Raw genomic sequence first — 26,749 nt, 5'->3', positions numbered from 1 at the left:
CTCACACTGCACACAGGCCTCACTCAGTGCACTCAGCCTTCAATCACACTGCATACAGTCCGCACTCAGTGCATACTGCACACACTCAGTGTACACTGCCCTAACTCACAGTGCACACAGCACTCACTCAGTGCACACAGCTCTCACTCACACTGCACACAGGCGTTACTCAGTGCAAACAGCCCTCACTCAGTGCGCACAGCCCTCACTCACACTGCATATAGGCCGCACTCACAGTGCACACAGCCCTCACTCACACTGCACACAGGCCTCACTCACACTGCACACAGGCCTCACTCACACTCCACACAGGCCTCACTCACAGTGCATACAGCCCTCACTCCCACTGTATACAGGCCTCACTCAGTGCATACAGCTGTCACTCAGTGCACACATCTCTAACTCACACTGCACACAGGCTTCACTCACACTGCACACAGGCCTCACTCAGTGCACTCAGCCTTCAATCACACTGCATACAGTCCGCACTCAGTGCATAAGGCACACACTCAATGCACACTGCCCTAACTCACAGTGCACACAGCACTCACTCAGTGCACACAGCACTCACTCAGTGCACACAGCTCTCACTCGCACTGCACACAGGGATCACTCACACTGCACACAGGGATCACTCACACTGCACACAGGCGTTACTCAGTGCAAACAGCCCTCACTCAGTGCACACAGCCCTCACTCACACTGCATACAGGTCGCACTCACAGTGCACACAGCCCTCACTCACACTGCACGCAGGCCTCACTCACACTCCACACAGGCCTCACTCACAGTGCATACAGCCCTCACTCACACTGCACACAGGCCTCACTCACACTGCACACAGGCCTCACTCACACTGCACACAGGCCTTGCTCACACTGCACACAGGCCTCACTCACACTGCACAAAGTCTTTGTTCGCACTGCATACAGGCCTCACAAAGTGCATACAGCCGTCACTCAGTGCACACAGCCCTAACTGACACTGCACACAGGCTTCACTCACACTGCACACAGGCCTCACTCAGTGCACACAGCCCTCAATCACACTGCATACAGTCCGCACTCAGTGCATACTGCACACACTCAGTGCACACTGCCCTAACTCACAGTGCACACAGCACTCACACTGCACACAGGCCTCACTCACACTGCACAAAGGCCTCACTCACACTGCACACAGGCCTCACTCACACTGCACACAGGCCCCACTCAGTGCATACAGCACACACTCAGGGCACACAGCCCTAACTCACAGTGCACACAGCCCTTAATCAGTGCTCTCTCTCTTCCATTCACGCACGGCAACACTCACACCAAACACAAACAGACCACAGACTCTCTCTCTCCCATTCACGCACGGCACTAACTCTCTCCCATTCACGCACGGCAACACGCACACCAAACACAAACAGTCCACAGACTCTCTCTCTCCCATTCACGCACGGCAACACGCACGCCAAACACTAACAGCCCACAGACTCTCTCTCTCCCATTCACGCACGGCAACATGCACACCAAACACAAACAGCCCACAGACTCTCTCTCTCTCCCATTCACGCACGCCAAACACAAACAGCCCACAGACTCTCTCTCTCCCATTCACGCACAGCACAAACTCTCTCCCATTCACACACGGCAACACGCACACGTCGACAACATTCAGACGTGCACTCTTTCCAAGCATACCGCCCCCTGCCTTTCACTCGCGGAAACACGCACACCAAACACAAACAGCCCACAGACTCTCTCTCTCCCATTCACGCACGGCAACACGCACACCAAACACAAACAGCTCACACAGCCCACAGACTCTCTCCCATTCACGCACGGCAACATGCACACGTCGACAACATTCAGACTCTTTCACATTCACGCACACCATCGGCTTCTTCCTTCTCCCCTCTCTAAGGTGGGGAGGGGGCGAGAGCAAAACGTCTGGGGCCTAACCACCCCAGGAGACTGGAGTGCTTTAATCACAGTCATAAAGATTCTAGGGCCAGATGTAGGTCGGTCGGTAACGGCCGAAAATCGGTATTTTCGGCCGTTACCGACCGGTATTTCAGAAATGGTATGTAGGGCCCTTATTTTACAGAATCGGTAAATTTACCGATCGGTAAATTTACCGATTCTGTAAAATACCGAATCGGTATTTTTACCGATTCTGTACATTTGAGATGTAGGTGGGACTCTTCGGAGTCCCACAAGCCTTACCGAATCGGTATTTTACCATCAAATCCAATTTGATGGTAAAATACCGATTCCGGTGTGCATGCACATGTGTGCATGCACACCTCTGCCATATGACAGGCAGACCTGCCCTTAGGGCATGTATGCCTGCCACATGGCACCCGAGCCTCTTTTGGGGGGGCCAGAGGGTGTCAAAGTGACACCCCCTGCACCCTTGTGAAATTCGGTATTTACCGATTCGGTAAATACCGAATCGGTAATACCCATTCATTCCTATGGGCTTCAAAGCCCATAGGAATGAATGGGCATTACCGATCGGTATTTACCGAATCGGTAAATACCGAATTTCTCCGATTCGGTATTCCAGCACATCTGGAATACCTACATACCCACCCCTCAGATTTACAGATTCTTAATTACCGAATCGGTAAAATTCGGTAATTAAGAATCGGTAAATCAATCCTACCTACATCTGGCCCCTAATCTCTTGTCGGCCATCCGCTGTGAAATGCAAATATAAACTAAAGGGAGCGAAACTCGCCTTCTCACCGAATACCATAAAATACTAGGGAAGCAACTTTAGAAACACTGTGGAAAGCAACACGTTGTTTTACACAATCAATTACATGCAGGTAAAATGGTATTTTGTTATTCTTACGTTTGTTAGTGCAAGGTTACACACCAAACACGGATAGCACCAGCCGTAAGTGCCTGCTTAGGCCATGCACACACACCAACACTGCAAATGCCTAGAAATTGTATGTGTAAATGCAAATATAAACTAAAGGGAACGAAACTCGCCTTCTCACCGAATACCATAAAATACAAGTGAAGCAACTTTAGAAACACTGTGGAAAGCACCACATTGTTTTACACAATATATTACATGCAGGTAAAATGGTATTTTGTTATTCTTACGTTTGTTAGTGCAAGGTTACACACCAAACAAGGAGAGCACCAGCCGTAAGTGCCTGCTTAGGCCATGCACACACACCAACACTGCAAATGCCTAGACATTTTACGTGTGCGGATTAAGAAAAATACCACATTTAGTATGACACAAAAATGAGTACTAGGATTACGCGAAACACTTTTGTATTTGTATAATTGTGTTGCGAGTGCTGCTTTAACACTTGATCACACTTTTTATCGTACACAATAACAGGTATAAAAGCATGCTTTGTTGCTGTTGAGTAGTGCAGTAGTGTTGATGAATGAGGCTGTTGTTGTGCTAAGTACGGCTGTGGTGGTGCAGAGTGATGCTGTGTTGGTGCTCAGTGGTACTGTGGGGGTGCTGAGGGATACTGTGGTGTTGCTGCGTGGTGCATTGGTGGGGCTCAGTGATGCAGTTGTTGTGATAAGTGCTACTGTTGTGGTGCAGAGTTATGCTGTGGTGGTAATCAGTGAACACCAACACAGCAGCACTCATCATCACCACAGCACCACTCATCACCACAACAGCATTACTCAGCACCACACTAACATCACTCTGCAACACACCAGCATCACTCCACACCACCACAACAGCATCATTCAGCACCACCACAATATCACTCTGCACCGACACAGCAGCACTCTGCACCACCACAAGCACCACTCAACAACACCACCACAGCATCACTTTGCACCAACACAACATCATTCACAAGCGACATATTGACAATAGGCACCACTCACCACCAGTCTAAAATTACACAGAACAACTCAGCACTATTGCAAGCTTCTTTCGTATATAGAGTGCACACAACACCATTGCAAGCTTCCCTACAATACAGAATACAGTCTGCAGCATTGCACCATTTAGAGTGGTGTGTCAAGGGAGCTCAGTGCACAGTTTTACAATACATTTCACCAGGCACACACACACACACACCACCAGCCATCAGTGCATGCTTTCACCAGGCACACACACCAACAGCCATCAGTGCACGCTTTCACCAGGCATACACACACACCAACAGCCATCAGTGAACGCTTTCACCAGGCATACACACCACCGGCCGTCAGTGCACGCTTTCACCACATGTTTCAACGTGGCACACACAATAACTTCAGCTTTGAATATAAACGTTCTAATATTATGCTTCACTTTCATTCCTACTGTCAAGGACGTAATCAATTGTGTCTTTTATCACCTAAGCTTACTTTGGGGACTCTTGCAAATTCTTGTTCTCCCCCACAGAGGCACCCTGCTCCTGCAGTGAACCTTCCTAGACTGGATTAGTACATTACTATCACACACAACTTTTTCATCATCAAACAACCAAGCTACAGGTAGCAGCCCTTAGACCACATGCTCAGACTGTGGATCGTTGCATCGTCCACAAGGCACTACACAGGAGTCCCGCAGGTCACTGATTAAGAACCTTCTGAAAATGTCAGCTTACCCACAAATAGGAAACATCCAAAAGGTTTCTGCCAACTTATCAACCTACCAATAATGCTTTGCTGAAAGAAGATGCCTTCACTCTGAAGGGTCCATTGTCTGGAACTAGCTTCACCTCCAATTAACACCTACAGACAACTTCCGGCGTTTAGAAAATTCACCTTATTATTAAACTAGAATGCTCTTTTTCTTCGAGTACTATACAGCAAGTTTTTTACACATTATTATTAAAGTTTCGCATCAACTACTTTAAAAAAATTAATCTACGCTATCCTTTTTAGACCTAGACAAACAACTACAAAACTAAGGCCAAACAACAAAACGAAAATGCAAAAAGAAAATTCTAAATAACAAAAAAATGCACAAGATCTGTTACGCACCAAGTAAATGAAAACGACACTAGCTAACAATCACATAACTAACGCATAATACGTACATTATTAACACCTTTAGGTAACACTCACAAAACAAAAAATTTAAAAGCTAAACAATCAACACAGATAAAAGAAGGATTAATGGAAATAACGTCAACATACATTTACAAATTAAAAAACAAAGAAACATCCACATTTGCAGTTGCCTTACATTATTCGCATATTTCGTTAATGAAGAATAAAAACATAAATGACATTCGCAAAAGTATACATTTACACACCTTCGATTAAACACTGTGCCTCCTATAATTTTCAAACATTGTCATTGTCAAAATAAACAATTTAAATCGTTAAAACTTAGCACATCCAATTATTACATAAATATACTCTAAGTACATACCCCTTCTAAGTTAAAATACAGATCATGTACGTAAAAATATGAACACAACAAATAAATACATTAAAATTGTCACAAACAGACATTATATATCAACTTTATAAACAGTTAATTAACTATATTTTAAGTAAATACCAAAAAAGTAATACAGTCGCGAACAAAAGATTTAAATTTGTATACAAAAAAATTCATATTCTTTACTTAATTTATACATACTATCAATAGTACATTCTATTAAATAAATAAAACAGTTAGAAATAAAGTCTTACCTGTCAAACGACGCAACAACAGCACAGGAACGAGATCACGCCTTCCGCTCCCCGCGATTCTCGATCTTCTGGGGAATTCCACCGTTGACGCACGCCAATCGAAACGCAACGTCAAAAACGTAGCGCTCCGATTGGCTGAAAAAAAACATCAATCATAAATGGTACACTGGCAAGAGGAAACCAAAAAAAACTAGACCGCTGACCTACTAAACGTAGGTAGCGTCAAGGGGACGCATTGCGTCCGCCATTTTTTTTTTAAATACATACATAAACATCAAAAAAGACAGTCAACATATTAATAAACACAAAAAAATACAAAAAAATTAGATACACATTACATTTATTACATAATGCTAAAAAACACTTACACAACATCACATCTACAAATATACACATCACACAGTAAACATAGCTACACTAAAATACACTCATACAGCACCAGCAAAGCATCAATAACAAACACCACAACACAACTAAACAACAACACAATACCACTCAACAAGAATACAGCATCACTATACATCAAAGGCTCCAACAACACACAAATCTACAACACCACAGCATCAAAACACACAACACATGCATCACTAAGTGCAACAACAACATCATTCATCCCAACGCATGCAACACTCATCTCAACACATGCAACACTCAACACAACACAAAACAACGCACAACACTTGCATCGCTCAGCACAACACTTGCAACACTCAACAAAAATAATGCTTAAATAACAAAAAAATAACAAAAAAATCGCCACAATTCACAACATCACTTTGTACTTATAAAAGACGAACACTAAATGTATTTTATTATTACACTAGGCGGACAAACAGGAATGAATATTCACCCGCATGTTTGCAAAATATATATATTTATATGGAAAAAAATAACACTAACTTGTAAACGCTCAATGTACGGGAGAAATAATACTCGGAAAAAAAAAAACATCAGGCGCACACTCTGCTTACATCACTCTACAACTCTAACGCAATCACTCTACCACCCTCACGCCTTCACTCTACCTTCCTAACTCTAACACTCTACTGCCCTCACTCTACAACTATGACACCCTCACTCTACCACTCTACGACCCTCACTCTAACACTCTACCACCCTCACTCTACCGCCTTCACTCTGACACTCAACCACATCACCCTACCACTCGAACGCACTCACTCTACCGCACTCACTCTACCACTCTACCGCCCTCATGCTAGCACGCTACCGCCCTCACTCAACCGCACTCACTCATACGCACTCACTCCACAAACCTCACTCTGACACCATCATTCTACCACCCTCACTCTAACGCCCTCAAACACTCTGCCACCCTCACTCACTGTAGCACCCTCAATAACTCAATCGCACTCACACACTCTATCGCCCTCAATCACTCTATCACCCGCACTCACTCTATCGCCCTACCTCACTCTATCGGCCTCCATCACTCTACCGCCCTCCATCACTCTAATGCCCTAAATCACTCTACCGCCCTCACACACTCTATCGCCCTCCCTCACTCTATCGTACTCCCTCACTCTATCGCCCTACATCACTCTAACGCACAACATCACTCTACCACCCTCCATCACTCTACCACCCTCCATCACTCGATCCCCCTCAATCCATCTATCGCACTCCCTCCCTCTATCGCCCTCCCTCTATCGCCCTCCCTCTATTGCTCACCCTCTATCGCCCTCCCTCTATGATTCACCCTCCCTCTATCTATCTATCTCACTCACTCTATCTATTCAATCACCATAGCATCACTCAGCACCACTACAGCATCACTCAGGGGCACAACAACATCACTATGCGCTACAACAGCAACACTGAACGCCACTGCATCACTTGTCGCAAAAAAAAATAACTCTGCGCCACCACAGCATCAATCTGTTCAACAATTCAACTACAAATGCATCAAAACATTTCTGTCAATGTATCTACATTTAAAAAAAAATACATTAAAAAAGTTTAATATTTTCAATTATGTTCTTGATAAAACATTGTAAATATTCAGAACAATGCATAGAAGACAGGGAAAAACTAAACATGTACCTTTACTAATGCTATAGATGTAACATTTGCAAAATTTAGAAGTATTGCCATTTGTATTACAAAAAATATAACTTTAATCTTTTTAAAAACATAAATAAAGATTACAAACATTTACATTTTACATACTAAAAGCTTAAACTTATCTATTGAGAGAACTATTGCATTTTCAGCACCACAACAACATCACCAACACAGCACCACCACATTATCACTCAGCACCACCACATTATCACTCAGCACCACCACATTATCACTCAACACCACCACATTATCACTCAGCACCACCCCAGCACCACTCTGAACCACCACAGCACCACTCTGCACCACCACAGCACCACTCTGCACCACCACAGCACCACTCTGCACCACCAAAGCACCACTCTGCACCACCACAGCACCACTCTGCACCACCACAGCACCACTCTGCACCACCACAGCACCACTCTGCACCACCACACCACCACTCAGCACCACCACAGCACCACTCAGCACCACCACAGCACCACTCAGCACCACCACAGCACCACTCTGCACCACCACAGCACCACTCAACACCACCACAGCACCGCACAGCACCACTCAGCACCACCACAGCACCACCACAGCACCACTCAGCACCACCACAGCACCACTCAGCACCACCACAGCATCACTCAGCACCACCACAGCATCACTCAGCACCACCACAGCATCACTCAGCACCACCACAGCATCACTCAACACCATCACAGCATCACTCAGCACCACCACAGCATCACTCAGCACCACCACAGCATCACTCAGCACCACCACAGCTTCATTCAGCACCACCACAGCATCACTCAGCACCACCACAGCATCACTCAACACCACCACAGCATCACTCAGCACCACCACAGCATCACTCAGCACCAACACAGCATCCCTCAGCACCAACACAGCATCCCTCAGCACCAACACAGCATCACTCAGCACCACCACAGCACCACTCAGCTCAATGACAGCATCACTCAGCTCAACCACAGCATCACCCAGCGCAACCACAGCATCACTCAGCGCAACCACAGCATCACTCAGCGCAACCACAGCATCACTCAGCACCACCACAGCATCACTCAGCACTACCACAGCATCACTAGTTCAAATATGTTCTCTCAATGTTTGAAGCTTTAATGCAAATGTCACAAAAAATGGTAATATTTCACTTCTGTTCTTGGATTTTAGTCACTGAACATAATCTTCACAACAGTTATTTACAAAAGTTTAAGTTATTGCCATTAAAAATTACAATCACTTTTATTTAAGTATTAATTATTTAAAAAAATTAAAAGCCAATGTTAATTGTAATATCAATACATCTAAGTCAAGTCAATACAAAACATGTGACATTACAAATACTAAAAGTGTCACATATGCTAAAGTTAAAAGTATTGGCATTGTAAATCACAAAACCTAAATATAAAATGTCATTTACAAAACCAATAGCTCCAACTTTCCTACTGCGAGACCTATTGGCAGCGCCAGTGCTTGTTATCTCAGTCGAAGGATGGATGCCCTCCTCTCTTCTCCCCTCTCTGCAACCCCAATACTTTAAATGCTAGAGACCCTCCCTTTTTTCTATTAACATAACATGGTATTCTACTACCCTCCTACAATTTCTTCCGACATAGTTTAATTTTTAGTTTTCACCACCCCATTACTCTCCATTTAACTCCCTTCTTACCATTAGCAAAGGCCTTAGATCCGAATAATTGCAGCCAGATGGTTCTGCTACAGGTATCACAAAGAAATTCAGCATCACCTGCTAAAAGCTTCTGTCTTCAGTATTGACAGCACTGCTCTTGGTGTCTGTGACCTTCTTGAATCCTTTTTCTTGAACTTCTCGCCTCATTGCTGAACCCTTTTAATATTCTCTCCAACCATTCTATATCTTCTGGAAGGGCCCTTAGACAGAACGCTTGCACATCGTTTTAGAATTTATCTCAATAAAGGTAGTCTACGCTTTCATCTGTCACACCGTGATAGTTTAAAAAACGTCCAATTGGTGTTTGCTACACGCAGTGAACGTCCTCCAACTTCATGAGTTTCTCCCATCTGCTGTCTCGCCCTCCCTTTAAATCATCAGTTTTGTATTACTCCTTTTCTCCTAACCATTCTCACTGAAAGGAGCCAGATCCTCTCCCTGCACTAGAAAATAAATCCACGCTCCTAGGAGAGCCCACCAACAACATTATGCTGCATGTTATACCTTCAGGATGGACAATGGTGCATTAGACTGCCGCCATTTCTAAAGATGTTATGGATGTGATCTTTATAGTGTATGGAAACAAAAAGCAAAGGGACAATCCTTCACAATCATCCAGCAAAGCAATAAGTAGATGTAGGAGATTCCTATTTGCTATAGTTATTTGACTTTGACTATGCATACTTTTCACACCTGCAAGGTTGTGAAGGATGTGGATTATACATTTTTTTCTAGTGCTATTTTTCGCATTAAGATTTTTTTCTTAAATAGTACTCCTTAAATACATTCTAAAATAAATAGAAGTAAATGAGAGATTTTCAGCACTTCTGAACTACTCATGCAAGTTCTGTGTGGGCTAAGTCAGATTCCCAGAAGTCTGAGAACTTCCACCTTCCACCTCCAAGTCACGTCGTCGATGGACCCACCCTTCATCATGCCCAACACCCAGAAGAGCTGACCTGGACATCTCTGCCAACAGGGCACACACCACTCTGAGCCTTCCAGGGACGCGGCATCATCACAGACCTGTAAGGGTGGGGATGTGGCGGAGTGGCCAGAGTATATGATATATGATGTGTGGCTGTGTGTGTGTGGCTCTGTGTGTGTGTGTGTGTGTGGCTCTGTGTGGATAGCTTTTTTTGTAGGTGGCTCTATGTGTGTGTGGCTCTGTCTGTGTGAGTGTGGCTCTTTGTGGGTGGCTCTGTATGTGTGTGTGGGTGGCTTTGTGTGTGTGGCTCTGTGTGGGTGTAAATGCAATAGGTCATGCATTTGCGAGCGATTAAGCTATTGGCATTGTAAATGACAATGCCATTTATTTAACGATTAAGCTATTGGCAAAGTAAATGACAATGCCATTTATTTATGATTAAAAAAAAAAAAATCATGAGCAATGCCAATAGCTCTACCTTTAATAATGCCGAGACCATTGCATTGTAAATGCTTGTTTTCCTTTGCAAAGGAAAATAATTATTTGCTTCCTGCGGCTTTCTATGCCTCTGGCACCTCCCTATTTTCCTCTCGGTTTTCTTCCTCGCGTTGCTCGGTTATGTCACTTGCACTTTTTTGTGGAACCATCTTTTGCATTCTCTTATTGGCATATTCTCCGTTTTTCTTTCTATATTTGTTTCTGTCCTTTCTCTGATGTTTTAGGTGCAGCTCTGAATTCAACACCGTGCCTCGTCATTTCCCTGTCTCTGAGTACTTCATTCTTCCTATTCCAGCGCCCCATAGCAAAAGCCATACATAACTCAGATGCACTGTGGGCCCTGGTGCCACTGCACCTACTACACTATTGATAGCCGCATCCCTGCCGGTGGAGTGGAAGGTCAAGGTGGGGGAGTAGAAGCACTCACTGTCAACCCCTCTCTTGAGATGCACATTAAACTGATCAATATGAACATCAGGGGGGGCTCAAGGGATGAACAGGCGATGCCAAAAAACACAGAGATCCGAGATCGACGCAAAACCTTCCTGTAATGTTCTAGCTAAGGCCTAGAAATGATGGCGGACCACACGTGTAGTTAGTGCTGGTGGTCAGCTTTATGCTTGCCCACGCCCAGTGCCCTGGGCTATTTATTAACTCTTGTGCGTGCCCTCCGTGAAGACGTCGGGCTGAACCACTATCCCCACGCCCCGAGGGGGGTTGGAGCCGGGAAACATCTCTGGGACCTCCGTGACATGGTTGGGCCCAACTATGCAGACACTACACTTCCCTACTTACCAACACTATGCAAGAAATGGCTTCATGCGAGGCACTGGATTCTGCTGACATGAACTACTTTATGTGCATGTGAAAATGTACGCTTCAAACGAGTATTAAAAGTATTATTTCAGCACTGCATGTTATTCTGCTATATGGAGCATGATATAAAATGCACATTATAGCATCGTGTGGGTGGAAAGGCTGCACTGCACACAATAGTCGCTCTCAATAACACATATCATCACCATGTCCCACAGTCCCTGGTATATTGTGTTATGTTTTCAGAAAGCAGGAAATGGCGAAGGAGATAAGTGTGGGAAGTTATACTCTCTCCTGGGCTACAGCTTCCATGTTATCCCCGCCAGGATCACCAGGAAGGAACACGGGGGGCTGGGCACAGCTGCTGAAAGTTTGGGCGCAGTCACAATTCTGACAGCGGTCGTTGAGGAACTAGCACTGTTAAAACTAAAAAAAAAGCAGTACTTCAACAACTCATCATAACAGTTTTCAAAAGAAGTACTCGAGGAATAGAAAACGCATAAAGTGTATAACAAGAGTTTGGCCTCAATATCCCTCAAGGCAAAACTTAGAATCGCTTCACAATAAACAGTTCCTTGAATCTAAAGCAACATTGTACAGAATAGAGATAAACATGGCAACAAATGTTCCTGGAAACTCTGTGAGATCAAGCAAATTGCACAAACGCCCACAGAAGCCAAGCTATGCTGAGCACCACGGAGAACTTTGAGAAAGTCTCCCTTTTCCCCTGATGGTAAAATAAAAAAAATCAAGAACTCTCTCCATCTCGAATGTGTTCACCCATTAGAAGGTCCTCGCCCTCAAACCCACGAGGATATGTCCATCCTTCAAAGAGATAATGTTTGCTGACCTGATGAACACTACACATGACCTCAAGCCTTCCTCTCATCCCTGCCTGCAAAAACTGTAATCGTCAGCCCCCTCTCCCCCATGCAATTAATGGCTTTCTGTCTTACAGAGAAGTCCCCAATCTTATAAATTTGTCAAGCCAATCCTTTGCACAAAAAGCCAGGTGTGGATCTAGAGGACCTCCACAGGGTGCCCAAGCCAGGTCTGGTGGCTCAGTGGACTAATGCATCCACTGAAGGGGCCAGTGTTCAACCTCATGGTCATAGGTTCATATCCTGGCAGGTCCACTCATCCTTCTGAGGTCGATAAAATGAGTGACATTGAGCTGGGTATCAATAAACATCTGTTGTTCAGCGCCAAGATACCCTTGGGTGAACGTGCGCTTTACAAATACACATTATGTTTTGTTATGATCTTATCTTTCGAGTGGCACTACTTTAAAGCTGTGTCACTAAAGAAACAGAAATCCACATTGAACAAAACTGGCTTCTCAACCACCTCTACTCAGGATTTAGACCATTGTACAGAACGGAAACAGCAATGTGGATGAGTCATTTTGCCCCCTTGAAAATGGTGAGTGTAGACTTCTTGCTCTTTTTTAACACATCTGCAATGTTCAACACAGTCTGTCAGACCTTCCTCCTGAAAAGAGTAGAAAAACATATCAGGGTCATGGGTATAGTTCCGAGATGAACTGAGTCCTAACTTGTCAATCGCTCAAAAATAGTAAAACTGTCATACTCTATCCAGCCCTTCGACAACAAGTTCCTCAGGAGTCCAATCTCTCCCCCACTCACCTTTACATTGAGTTCCTTAGTTATCTCCTAAGAAATTATAACAAATCTTTTCATCTATACGATGACACTCAGCTGTGTTTTAAAATCAACCCACCAGCGTTTTAAGTAAGACTACCTAGTGTCCTAGAGAACGTACAACAGGCTTTTCCAATAATTATCTTATGAACTACTCGTAGCTCTCCAGCTGCCTTGAACTAGCTCTCCTGTGTGCAGCCCAGTAAATTAGAAGCTTTTACATGGATGAATTTATATATATGTATACCAGATTTGGAAAACATATATTTGAGACAAAAATGTGTGCATTTTTAGTACTCATGTGCTGATGTTTGGGGGACTTATTACTAATATTATTACCTTGGTTCCAGGGGAATTACAGCTATGGTTGTTATGTATTACCCATGTGGGGACATTCCACACTGACAAAGCATTTTTACATTACTGTTGAGAACTATGCCTGATGCACTGAGGGGATCACTGCTGGCAACCTTCCATACGGTGAAGACTAGCGTAATTTTGTCTGTCGTGAACACTATTCAAATGAATGATATTAGTAACTTGGGATAATTTTAATTGAAAATAAGTAGCACGTTTTACAGAAAAGGTTGGGGAACCCTGATCTATAGCAATAAATGACTTTGCATCATCTTAAATTGCACTCCCAGAAAAAAGAGGGCCTCCTGTTATCACCCTCACTGCAGTACATCCACAGGAATATGACTTACCACAATGAATTTACTCAACTGCAAACTCACAATTATCAATATCCCAAACACTAAATCACTGAGCTTCATCCTAGGCAATAACCTGAATTTACACACCCACAACAGTGCCATTCCAAAAGAACTCCATTATCAATTCGGATTCCTTTGAAGAATCTGCCGGATTCCTTTGCAGAATCTGCCATTCTTTTCAACTGAGATCTTTTAAACAGTGGTCTAGTTGCTACTCCTTTCGGGGATTATGGCGATTCCCGCCTGATCGGCACTCCCAGAATCCACATGGCCCCTTTGATAGCAGCCAGCAACACAGCAGCTAGACTGGTTACTAGTTCCAAAATATTAGACTGCATCACACTTTCTCGCCTTACAATCATGGACGTCATTTTGGGGGTGCCAGGGGTCGCAGCTATGACCCATGGGTTGCCCCTGGCAACCCCTGGCATTGCCTTAGTGACCCCTGGTCTTAGAGGTTTCAAAATCAGTGCCTGGATTACAGGGGCAGCTCGTCCTAGTGGACGTCGGTTGGAGTGCCACTTTCTGGATTTCTGTTAAATTTTTTATTACACAAATAATGAATAATATTATTTACTATTAGTGTAATAAAAAATGGAAGTCAATTAGCTAGAATATGAACCTATCTGGCAGATAAGCAAAAAATGCTTTTAAATGTCTTCTGTATGCGTGCTTGTAGGTGAGAGTGTGTTTATATGATATGTGTGTATGTGTAACCATGTGTTTGTAAGACGAGGTAAAGGTCAAATGGTGTGAGGTGTCACTTTCGCTACCCCTGGCATTTTAGAGAATTGACGTGCATGCATACAATGGGTTCCTACTGAAGTCAGGTGCCTGTTCGGATCAATCTATTTGATTCCTAAGGCCTTGCATGGGGAGTCGGTGAACATCCTCACTCATAAATGAAAAGTTCTAGACTCACTCAGATGCTCTGACCTGCTCTGCCTAGAAACTCCACTTTTGAATAAAGTCAGAATTCAGAAGCAAGCTTTCTCAGAAAACCCTTGAATATTCTGTAACTCCATCCCTCAAGATGTTAAGAAGAACCCATCTTACGTCATTATTAGGTTGTTGCAAACTGCAAGGATTTTCCGTTCAGAGAAGAGGTGTGCATGCATTTTTGAATCAGTAATACTGTTATTTTTTTTGTTTTTTTGTTACAAGGCTGTTTAGAGCAATTCCACAATTCCAGTTATTGCAGTACATCCATTGGAAATCATGATATCTCTGCATGTTTAGAATTCTACCTCAAGTCACTAATAAAAGGGAAAAGGGATTAGGTAGCATGACTCATTATTAATCATAATTTACTAAATAAAGTCGGCCTATCCCCAAAAAACAGGTATCAGAAAAATGGTTTTCCATTCAAACATCAGTCGTGGACATTATCACTTTAATTTCTTATTAATTATATATGGGGAAAGGGGTTACACGAGGTAAGTGGTCAAGCGTCAATGCAATAATGAATCTATTTTTAACATACTTTGCACGAAGAAATAATCTTGAACCCTACTTGAACAAGCCACTTCATCCACCTCAAAAACCTTGAATTTGAGTGTCTACTAATGAACTCTATATTTCATGGATTTTGAATTGCAATTTAGCTACATATACATAGCTCTGTATACCCCTGGCCTGGTGGCAAAACTTAGACCATGCGACAGCATTCCACCGCATAAGGGATCGTGTTCTTTTGCGTCACCCGGCACATGCACGCCATGAGAGCTTTCAATACTGTAGGCCTGGTCAAGCTGCCTAAACTCTCTGCAACCTTCGCTTTGTGCTCCCACCGCGCCTTTTTAGCTGGGTCCCTGGATCAGCTGAGGCTACCTGATCCCTTCAGGGTCGCCAGATTGCTGTCACTGTCCGGCTCCACCTGCCACCTCTCGTCACGGTCCCTGTGCAGTGTCGAAGAAAGCTCTGACCGTGCTTCTTCCTCCCTGATCCTCTCTCTGTGCCAGTGCGCTCCTGGCACCTGATGTCCTGTTCCCTAAGCCGATGAATGAACCTTCCATCTAAGTCAGGGTTCTCCAAAGTCGATCTTGGAGGGTCGGGTGCTTGGTAGATTTTTAGATAACTACATTTATCTATATGGGGATATGTAAGAAATCTGGCATGGATCCGGCGCTCAAGGACCAACTTTGGAGAACCCTGATCTAAGCCCATTGCCAAACCTAATGGCAAGGGTGTAGCTTTAGGGGGATTGTCTGGGGTGTTACACCTCTTTAATAAATGTAGTTTCTGCTAAATAGTAGGGTGCAGGTGCTTTCAGTCTGATTTCACCAGGAATTTTTACATATGCACAGACAAAAACACACACACAGTCTCTCCCTCTCTCTGTTTTTGAAAGTCCTAAATAATGCTAGGTATTTTACAAAATATTATGTTTTCTATCACTTAGGGGCATATTTACAAGCCCCTATCACCAAAGGAACCTCATTTTTTTAGACGTTCCTGTGATGATAGGGGCTTTGTCTTATTTACAAGGCAGCGTTAAGCCACTTAGGGGCCGATTAGGATGGAGGATTTTCCGCCTCCTCTGGGCCGGCGGAAGCCACCTCCGGCCCGGAGGAGGCGGAAAATCCTCTGCGGAGTCACCAAAGACCCACCGCCGCATTACGATGGCTGGTGGGTCTTGGTTTCTGTCCGCCGCTTTTCCGCCGCGGTCAGATTACAACCGCGGCGGAAAAGCTCTCATTTGGCTGGCAGTGTCTATCAGACACCGCCAGCCAAATTAGGATGCATTTGTAAACATGCTTTTCCGCGGCGGTTTTTCCGCCGTGGAAAAGCATGTGTACTTTTGATTTTGGGGGCCCGTTGCGGGCCCCCAGGGTGTAGGCGGGTGGGGGGTGCACATGGGGGGTACCTATGGTACCCCCCAGTATTTACATGCACAAAGCGGCAGGCACCGCGCGGTGCCTGCCGCTTTGTGCATGTAAATTTTAAACATGCACTTTTAACATTGCGGCGGGTGCTGCTTGAAGCAGCACCCGCCGCAATGTTAAATATCCAGGATGTGACCGCCAGGGTGGCGGTCACATCCTAATTTGCACGGAGGGACCGCCGCAGCCCATGCGGGCGGTCCCTCCACCTCTGGGATGGCGGACGGACGCAAGTCCGTCCGCCATCCTAATCGGCCCCTTAATGTGGCTTAATGCTGCCTTGTAAACTAGGTACCCTTTCACGCTATACTTAGCGTGAAAGGGGTGAAAAATGGGGGACGTGCTTCTGCAACACCCATTGCTTTTGACGCTGCCCCTTATTTACAAGCGTGGTGTAAATAAGAGGCTGCGCCAAAATTAAGACAAGGTAAAACCTCATCTTAACATGGCGAAACGAGGAGAAATGCTTTATTTCTCTTCGTTTTTGCTGTTTCTATGTGTGCTGCATTGGGCAGCACACATAGAAACAGCAAAACGCCATGAATGATTGTTATGTGCAGGTAGTTGTCCTTTCCTGCAAATAATCAATCATTTAAAAAATTACGATGTGCAACTTCTATGTGTGCTGCACAATGCAGCACATATAGAAGTTTCGACTCGCCATTCTGGATTGTTTATGTGCAGGAAGGGACACCTTCCTGCAAATAAACAATCATTCCCTCAATGGAGGTACCCTTGCACTATGATGCAAGGGTGCCTGCATTGGCGCTAGGAAGCTTAATTTAGTGGCAGCGCAGGGAGAAACGTAGGGGTGCACCATATTATTGTAAATACGGTGCATCCATGCGTTTCTAAAGTGACGGATCACAGCATTAGCTATTTTAGAGTAAGCCCGCGCTCCCCCACTTTATTGTAAATATGCCCCCTAGTGCTTCTACCAAACCACACTCTTCTCCGTTTCTACTGCCTCGAAGGACCCTCTTATGCATCCTACTTGTTGTATAATGTATTTTAACATTATATGCCAGCACGATTGTTGGAAAATCTGAAGCTCACACCCGCCCCCCTGCCCCCCCCCCCTCCCTCCCAATCTTACTGACCAAGCTGTGCCTGTGCCTACTGGCTGATTGCCAACAATCTGTCATTCCACAGGAGCCTGGCTCCCTTTGAAAGGTCTTGGCTAAAGGTAGCCATTGGATTGATTTCACTTAAAGCCCTGGGTGTAAGTTAAAACTCCTGCAACCCCCTCCCTCCCCCGCTCCACAGGGACTTCGTGATCCATGGCCTTTGTAGGTAACTCTGCAGCACAATATTAGGAGATTTTCTTGGGCACAGTGATGGTGGCAGGATGGCTGATAGCATTGGCTTTGGGTCCGTGAAAAAAAAAAAAAATTACATACTTCATATGTAATGTTTGGCATTTCATATCACGCAGGTATACAAATTTGAAAGGTAGACATCTTCATATTCACTGAATCACAGGTGAGTGGTTGGACCAATTTGATCTCACCCCCTTACAAGGCAAATGGGTTGATCCAAAAGGCCCATCTATTTGCAGAGTCTGCTGCAGTTTCCCTCAGTTTCATGGTTGTCACGTTGTGTGAGTTTCCTTGCATGATCTCCCCCAAAGCGTGTGACAGTATTCCACGGCTGAGAGGCCTCCTATCCATCTGCATAGCTGTCAGGGTCGAACTGGCTGTAGCGGGCACCAGACGTTCTCCCGGTGGGCTGGAAAGGTGGGGGGCCGGTCTTGGACCCCAGGGGGGCGTCTTTTTTTTTACTGGGGGCCGGATCTGCAGCAGTACTGAAAAATTGGTCCCATGTAACAAAAGCACATCAGCATTGTTTTCTACCAGCCCCCCAGTCCCACCTGCTGGTCCGACATAATTTTCAGGGCTGGTTAGAGTTCCCAGTCCGGCTCTGATACCTGTTCCCGTATGTGCGCATAGAAGTCACAAGAGCTTTGAATACTGTAGGACGGGTCAAGCGGTCTACTCTTTCTGCAGTCTTTACTTTATGTGCATCTTCTTCGCTAAGCCCTTGGATACGCCGAGGTTACTTGATCCCTTTGGGGTCGCCAGATTGCTGCCACCGTCCTGCTCCACCTGCCACCTCTTATCACTGTCCATGGCTGTGGCCATTCCCCTTCTCCATGAGCCTCTCTCTGTGCCAGTGAACTCCTAGCACCTAATGTACTATTCCACAACCCTATGAATGAACCTTCTGGCTAGGACTGTGGCCATTCATATCGGTTGATTTCCAACAATCTGTCATTCCACAGGAGCCTGGCTCACTTTGAAAGGCCTTGGTTAAAGATAGTCCTCTAAGCCAGAGGTGCGACACAGACCCCTGTCGCCAGTGTGGCGGTGGGAGAAAGGGGCATAATGCGTAATCAAGGGAAGGTAGCCTTGGCATTAGCTTTGATTTTAGTACTCTTTGAATAGCCGTTGTAGATGGACTATATAAAGAGGCTTCTAACTTGCAGAGGGCATAGATGATTGAATTGCCTTTACCTTGGATTTTCTTTAAGTGGGCGCTTGAGAGCCCTGACTCTTGGTAGCAGATGCCCAGATAGGTGTATCGCTGTGTAGTTTCCAAGGAAAGGTGACCAAGCCTCCATCTTACTGTTTTTTTCTTTGGATAATGTCCGAAGATGATTACTTTTGACTTGGAGGGATTTGCAACTAGCCTGTTTTTGTTGTTATATGCTGCAAGTGCCGTCAACGCCTTTTGTAGCCCAATTTTAGTGTGGTCCAGGAGTACCAAGTCATCAGCATATTGCATGAATTGGATTTTGGACCCTCCGATCTTTGGGGTTGCTAAGGCTGCCCCAGTCAAGGCCATCGCCATGTCCGCTGTATAGAGATTGAACAACAGTGGGGCCAGAACGCACCCTAGTTTAAGGCCTCGGTCGGTGTCAATCTTCGCGGATGCGGAATCCCTCGAGAGTTTGATTCTCACCCACGTTTTTTGGTACAAAGACTGGATCGCTCCTAACAGGGATGAGTTGATATTCCATTGGGCCAACTTTCTCCACAGGATGGCGTGATCTACCCCATCAAACGCTGCTGAATAGTCAATAAAGCAGGCGAATAGGGGGAGACTTTTGCGCGACTGAGCTTGGTGGGCCAAAAAGGAAAGTGCGGTGATGTTATCTACTGTGGAAGACCCAGGTCTAAATCCAGTTTTGCAGAATGGGAGAAGGCCTTCTTCGCTCGTCCAGTCTGCGAGGTCCCTCAGGATGGCACTAGCGTAGGCTTTTCCCTCGATGTCCAAGAGGGCGATCATGCGGTAGTTTGATGGAACTGTTTTGAGGCCTTTCTTGTGGATTGGATGTAAGAGCGAACCTCTCCATGAGTCTGGCACCTCCCCCAAAAGCCAGCATTCAGAGTACAGGTGGGTCAGGTTTTCGGACCAGAATTCCGTGTTCGCTTAGAATAGGTGACCAGGAAGGCCGTTAGGACCGGTGCGCCATTTTGCCTGATGTTTTTTAGGATTTTAGACACTAACAATTTTCCGGGCGGGGCCTTTTTTTCTGTGACCGAATCTGGATCATCAGCTGCTCTGGGTGCGTCATTTTGCTGGTTGACGGGTCCGTCTTCATTATAAAGTGCTTTTACGTGTGCGACCCAGATGGATGCTTCGAGGGAGTTTTCTCTTTGGTTTATGCCTCGTTCGCGGTTGCTTAGATAACTCCAAAACTCTTGCGATTTCCTGGGGCTCAGCAGGTCGAAGATTTTCAGCCATTGTGCTTCGCAGTGGTCACGTTTTGCGGCCCACACCTTCTTAGAATGGCTTTTTGTAGCTTCTTGTAATTGTTTTTTATTTAAGCTTGTGCCAGTTTTACGGAAGGCTTTTCGTTTCAAGTTCAATAGTTTGGCGCTGGATTTGATTGCTTCATTGTATCCATAAGCGGTTGGAGGATGCCAGTGAATTGTTCGGTCTGTGTCCCCGCGAAGTGTCGCTGCCAGGGTCCTGGTTATGCCGTTCCATGTCGTTATTGCGCCCTTCTTCTGTTCGCTCGGTGGCCAGCCTGTCCACGAATTTGCCCAGTTGTTAAATGTAGTAATTGCAGTCTGGCCCCATTTAATTCTTCCTGTATGATGGAGAAGAGTTCCTTGGAGTTATGGGCATTGGAGAGGATTCTGTCTTGGAGGAAGTTCTTCTTTGTGGCTTTGATGAGTTGGTAGTGTGCTGTGATGGCTTAATTGTAGGCGGTGCATGTTCCTGGGGTTTTGCTGTTTCTCCATGTCTTTTCAGGTCAACGGCAGGAGAGTTTGGATTCTTGGAGTGCTGTGGTGAACCAGCTTGTTTTCTTGTTGTGTTGTCCTGTAGCCTTCTGAAGAGTGGAGAGTGTGTTGACGCAGTTGGTGATCCATCGGTGGAGGTTGCTTGCCACAGTGTTGACGTCTGGCGTGGTTGGGGTTGAGTGCTGGTGAGGGCAGTGGTGAGGTGTTCTTTGGTGACTTTGTTCGAACTTCTGCGTGGGAGGCAGCACACGTGCTTGTGTGCAGTGGGTTTCCTGAAGGAGAAATTAATGCAGAGGTGGTCAGTCAAGGAACACAACCTTTTCTCAAAAAACTATGAGCACTAGCTCCGTGACTAAGGTTAATACCCATTTTGGAACCCTGTATGCAACCTAATTACATAAGAAAACCAAGGGGTGAAATGCGTTGGCTACATTGGCTGAAGATTTTATTATTGATATGAATAAAGAGTTTTTCAATTAACAACACGCTTCAGTACATTCGATTTAAAGTAGCATGATTTAGATAATAACTATTTATAAGAAATAATTTATGTATCTGTAATTGGAATTTGCAAATACTTTCTAGTTCATGATCTACAATTAGAGGAAATCTCTGTTAGTGAGTGCTGTTCTCCCCAATTCATACGTTTGTGGATAAAGTCAGTTCATGGGGGTTTAGGAGGCCATCCCCCCCTGATCAATGTACCACTCTCTTATTACTATCCCCAAAGTATGATAGGTGCGGTACTTAAAAGTCTAGACCTCCTTATGTAAATTGTTTGCTATCGGGAATTGAGTTTAAAGTCTGCATTTCAGGTTGTTCTCAAGAACTGGGACGTGGTGTGTATGGTAGGGTATTCCATTGAGGGTTTGATAAAAATATTAAAGTGGGGGCACAGTGAAGCGGCCCTGCCCTACCCTTCATGTGACAGAGCTGGGTAGATGCTGCACCCTAAGAGGACGGAATTGAGCAGCTTCAGTGACTGGACTGAGTCGTTTGCAGAGATGTGTTGTTTTATTTCCCAATATAAATATGGGCCTACGAGTTGCAGCATGAGAACGGGACTTTATTCAGAAATCAGAACTGGCTGGAAGTCATCATGTTGGCATAGGGCCAGGGCCTTAAATGGGCAGGTACTGTCTGGTACTGATTACCTGCACTTCCTTAATTTGAAAGGAAGATTACCAGCACTTCTCGATAGTGAGCACCTGCACTTCTACATTTCCATTTAAAGCACTGCATAGGGCCAGTTGAGCGCTATACTTCTAGTCTTTGAGAAGAAGCAGTCTGTTGTGAAATGTCATGATCTCATGAACTGCAAGACATAGGATAAAGGACATGAGTGCTTTGTAGAGTATGAAAGTGTTGCAAGTGCTTTTCACTAGAAAGCCCAGTTTGGCAAATCTAGATGTTTACATTCCTTAAGATTACCAGGATCTGGGTCTAGGAAAAGTCCTAGGTCATAATCGCCCTAATGCTTGATGACACCTGCGCATTATATACTAACACCTTCAATTGTGTTGTTTCAATCAATAATCACGATATTATCTGGAAAGTTGAGTTAAATGGGTAATAACATGCAAAAACATTGTTTCTGCTGTTTTTAGATGGATGCAAATTTAGCACCATTTTTAGGTCCCGCGTGCGTGGCAGCGCAAAGCGCTGCTCCGCCTCCTCAAGAGATTTTGTAGGAGAGGATTTTCAGAAAAGGGCTTTAAGCCCCGCCCCTCATTTCCATTGGCTGACGGCGGCCTGCCATTGGAAATGAGCTTTCTGGGTTGCCTCCTTTTGACTTTTTGTTCCGGCCCACCCGGACTGGCTAGCCTGCTTCACGGCTGTCATGAAGACTTTTCTTATCTGCTTGTTTATTTAACATAGCATAGCATAACAAAACAAAACATAGCATAGCATAACAAAACAAAGCATAGCATAACAAAACAAAGCATAGCATAACAAAACAAAGCATAGCATAGCATAACAAAACATAGCATAGCATAACAAAACATAGCATAGCGTAGCGTAACAAAACACAACTAAACATAGCATTGCATAGCATAACATAGCATAACATAACATAAGACAACATAGCATTAAGTTTGTTAAACTCATAGTAGCTGGCTAGCTAGCTTTAACGGGCAGTGACTGTAAGCAACTCCGTCAACCCAGAAGCAGTCACTCAGTCACCTTTGCTCTTGTATTGCAGTGGCTTCGTTTGTTAAACAGTGCTCATATTTATACTGTTAGCACTTTACTTGTGCAAATTTCAGGGCTCACAAAACTTTGATGAATCGAAATTCACAACTGAGGCTGTTAAGTTTGCGCTATATAAAACGCCATGGATAAATAAAAAACATTGCCATTTACAATGTGAATAGCGCCAACAAATACAGGACCTATTGCAAAGTACAAAACATTGCCATTTACAATGCCAATAGCTCCAGCTCCAACATATGCGAGACCTATTGCATTTCCAATCCTTGTTTCTGGTGCTAGTGGGCAAGAGAGTCCCATTCAGATATAGTAATACCACTGTTTACCAAGTCCAAAAATCGAATTAAATGCTCATAAATCCACTTCCCACATAATTAGCACAATTTCTCAAACTTCCTGACAAACTATAAGACCTGATTTAGAGACTGACAGTCTGTTCTAGGCAATACCACAATTGCAGTAACTGCAGTACTTCAACTGGAAATCATATCTCTGTGATTCAGAATTATTCCTCAGTTCAACATTAAAATGGAAAAGGGCGTAGGAAGCAGGATTCCTAATTAATTTTGGAACTCTAATTCGCCATCATAAAAGTATGCATCAGGGGAAAATTCTTTCCACTAAAACAAGTATATAGGCATTGTCCAGTGACATTATCACTTTAGATTTAATGTTGTTTCGAAATGCAGATAAAGGTAGAAACGAGTTAAGCGGCCCTAGGTTGGTACAATAATTCAGCTCTTTTTAACATACTTTGCATGCCAAAATAATCTTGCACCCTTCTGGTACAGGCCCCATGGCGACCCTAAAAAGGTATACCAAATTGTTCTCCCAGTCTTGCAGCACCTGCCGCCCCTCGTCACTGTCCATGCTGAGTGTGAGAAGAAGGCTCTGCGTGCTCAACCCACCCTGATACTTTCTCTCTCTCTGGGCCAGTGGACTCCACTTGTAGTTCCTGAGGTCCTATGCCCCAAACCATATGAACAAACCTACAGTTTAGGCCTGTGGCCAACACTACTGGCTTATTGCTAACAATCTGCAATCCCACTGCAGTCTTTGATAAGCCTTCAATCAATCAGAAGTTTATAAACTAAAGATTGTCCTTAGGTTTGGTTTCACTCCAATTCAGGGGTGTAAGGTAGACCCTTGAAGTCCCCTGCGCCCTCACTTAACCCCTTCCATGCTGATGACGGCCCCTGTCTGTCATGCATCACGGTGGGCGTGTGCTGATGACGGCTGGGGGCCGTCATGAAGAACCCACCCACTCATTAAAACGGCCGCACAGGCGCAGAATCGCGCCCGCGCCCAAGGGGTTAAGGCCCCTGGCGGTCCATGGTCTTTGCAGGTAAGTAAGCTTGCAGTTTTAAGTCCATGATCTCTGTTTTGGGGCTTGGTTTGCACCATATACACCACATTATGTTATGTTATGCTATGCTATGTGGAGTTTTATAGCACCAAGTCATTTGTGATGGTATCCTGATGCTTTGTAGGTGTGGGGGCAGTCCTTGGGGGCCTTACTCAAACAGCCAGATCTTCAGCTTTTTGGGCAATTCAAGAAGCGATGAGGAGGCTCTAATGTGGTGTGAGGGGTCGTTCCAATTTTGTTTCATTACATTCTGTCACAAGCCGAGTTTGGGGAAGATGTTGTGGGACCCATTATTAAAGTTTCACCACTCTCCTAGTTGAAGAAGAAGAAGAGAGTGTGGTAAATAAGAAACTTCCACAGTGGGGTAGGGAGAGAGCGATAGAAACACTGCAGCTGGCTCCACCTGTCTGGCGTCATTTCAGTGCTCATCCAGTAACCTTTCCCTCAGGTGCTCATGAAGTAAATTACTCCCCCAGGTGCTCACCCAGTAAACTACTCCCTCAGGTTCTCAGACAGTAAACTACTCCCCAGGTGTTTACCCAGTAAACTTCTCCCCTAGGTGGTATTCCAATAAACTACTCTGACAGGTAATCACCCAGTAAACTACTCCCCCAGGTGTTCATCCAGTAAACTACTCACACAGGTGATTATCCAGTAAACTACTTCCCCATGTGTTCATCCAATACCCTTCTTCCCCAGGTGCTTATCCAGTAAACTACTCCCACAGGTATTCATCCAGTAAACGATTCCGCTAGGTGATCATCCAGTAAACTACTCCCCCAGACGCTCATCCAGTAAACTACTCCCCCAGGTGTTCATTCAGTAAACTACTCCCACAGGTGCTCATCCAGTAAACTACTCCCCCAGGTGCTCAACCAGTAAACTTCCCCCCAGGTGAGCATCCAAGAAACTACACTGCCAGGTAATCACACAGTAAACTACTCCACAAGTGTTCATCCAGTAATCGTATCCCCCATGTGATTATCCAGTAAACTACTTCCCCATGTGTTCATCCAATACCCTTCTCCTCCAGGTGCTTATCCAGTAAACTACTCCCACAGATGTTCATCATGTAAACTATTCTGCTAGGTGATCATCCTGTAAACTACTCCCCCAGACGCTCATCCAGTAAACTACTCCCCCAGGTGTTCATTCAGTAAACTACTCCCACTGGTGCTCATCCAGTAAACTACTCCCCCAGGTGCTCAACCAGTAAATTTCCCCCTTGGTGAGCATTCAATAAACTACACTGCCAGGTAATCACACAGTAAACTACTCCCCAAGTGTTCATCCAGTAATCTTATCCCCCATGTGATTATACAGTAAACTACTTCCCCAGATTTTCACCAAGTACACTTCTCCCCAGGGGCATGTCCAGTAAACTACTGCTCCAGGTGTTCATCCAGTAAACTAACCCCCAAGGTGTTCATTCAGTAAACTACTCCCACTGGTGCTCACCCAGTAAACTACTTCCTCGGGTGTTCGTCCAGTAAACTTCTCCACCAGATGCTTGTTCAGTAAACTACTCCCCCGGGTGTTCATCCAGTAAATCTCCTCCTCGGATGCTTATCCAGTAAACTACTCCCAAAGTGTTCATCCAGTAAACTATTCACCTAGGTGAGCATAAGGTAAACTACTCCCCCAGATGCTCATCCAGTAAACTACTCCCCAAGATGTTCATCCAGTAAACTACTCCCACTGGTGCTCTTGGTGCTCATCCAGTGAACTACTCCCCCAGGTGCTCATCCAGTAAACTACTGCCCCAGGTGCTCCAGTGAACTACTCCCACTGGTTTTCATCAAGTAAACTACGGCCCCAAGTGTTTATTCAGTAAACTGCTCACCCAGATGCTAAACCATTAAACTTCTCCCCTAAGTTGTCATCTAATAAACTTCTCTGCCAGGTATTCCCCCAGTAAACGACTTGCCCAAGTGTTCATCCAGTAAACTTCTCCCCCAGGTGATTATCCAGTAAACTACCTACCCAGGTGTTCATCCATTACACTTCTCCACCAGGTGATTA

This window comes from Lissotriton helveticus, chromosome 5_1 (assembly GCF_964261635.1).
Source record: "Lissotriton helveticus chromosome 5_1, aLisHel1.1, whole genome shotgun sequence".
Lineage (NCBI taxonomy): Eukaryota > Metazoa > Chordata > Amphibia > Caudata > Salamandridae > Lissotriton > Lissotriton helveticus.
The sequence above is the reverse complement of the archived record's forward strand: the minus strand, read 5'-3'. Positions refer to the sequence as shown.